This window comes from Bison bison, unplaced genomic scaffold (genome assembly GCF_000754665.1).
Source record: "Bison bison bison isolate TAMUID 2011002044 unplaced genomic scaffold, Bison_UMD1.0 scf7180017863823, whole genome shotgun sequence".
Classification (NCBI taxonomy): domain Eukaryota; kingdom Metazoa; phylum Chordata; class Mammalia; order Artiodactyla; family Bovidae; genus Bison; species Bison bison.
The window spans coordinates 512,577-513,615 of NW_011494395.1; positions in this window are offsets into that span (position 1 = coordinate 512,577).

Consider the following 1,039-nt stretch of genomic DNA (forward strand, 5'->3'; position numbering starts at 1 on the left):
TTGCTCCTCTAAGACACCTGTTGCCTAAATTTCAAATTGCAAGTATGTCTCACCCAGGTGATTGTAATAATTTAAGTAAAAACTTAACCCAGAATACACGAGTCGCCCTATTTTCTGATCTCGGAGCAACCCTGGACTACGGGGCGCTAGGGTCCTGCCAGGGAGATGAGTGGGTTAAGGAGAGGAAAAATAAACCATTCCTGCCTGGGAATCGACCCCAGACAGAGGCGATGATACCATCGAAACCTAACCACTACAACACCAGGGAGCGTGGGGGTTCGGCCCTCGCCTGCTCCTGCTGAACCCAGCAAATCCATGCCACCCGCCCCGCGCCACCTTGCTGCCCACACCCGGCCCTTGCAAGTCCAGCCGCCCGCCGGCCCTGTCAGTCCGCCTGCCCTGGCGTGCCGTCTTGCATTCAGCCCCCTCAAAACACTGCGCGCGCCGCCGGCTTCTCGCACACACGCCAAAAGCCGCGGCCAGCGGGCTGGCTCCCCGCTCCCAGCTCTCTCTCCCGCGAATGCCCGTGACCGGAGGGCGGTGGAACTCAGCAAAATTCGGGCCTTTGCGTTGTCAGGGATCGAACCCGAGTCAACTGCTTAGAAGGGAAATATGTTCACTACTATACCACCATCGCTGCACAGCCAAGGGAGACGCCGGCACCGGGCTCAGCCCAGGCACTCTCGCCGACACTGCGGCATCCCTGCCAGGACGCCCAGTCAGCCGGAGGCTCTGCGAGCCAGCGCTACGCAGCTGCCGAGGTCCACGGGCCCGCCCGCCTCGGGCCGGCGCTCCCACGGCCTTCCGGCCCTCCGGCTCTTCGCTCCCCGCCGCGGCCCGCGACGCTTCCACCCTCATCCCCGGGGGGCAATGCGGGGTACGCAGCTTCCAGCACCCAGCTGGCCTAAGCCCGTCTCCACCGGGCGCTGGGCGAGGCCACTTCCCACGACGACAGAGGGACACGGGACCCACCCGCCTGCACGCGTCCTGGGGCTGTGCCGAGCCGCACGGCGGGGGCGTCGCGAGCCTAGGAGCCCAC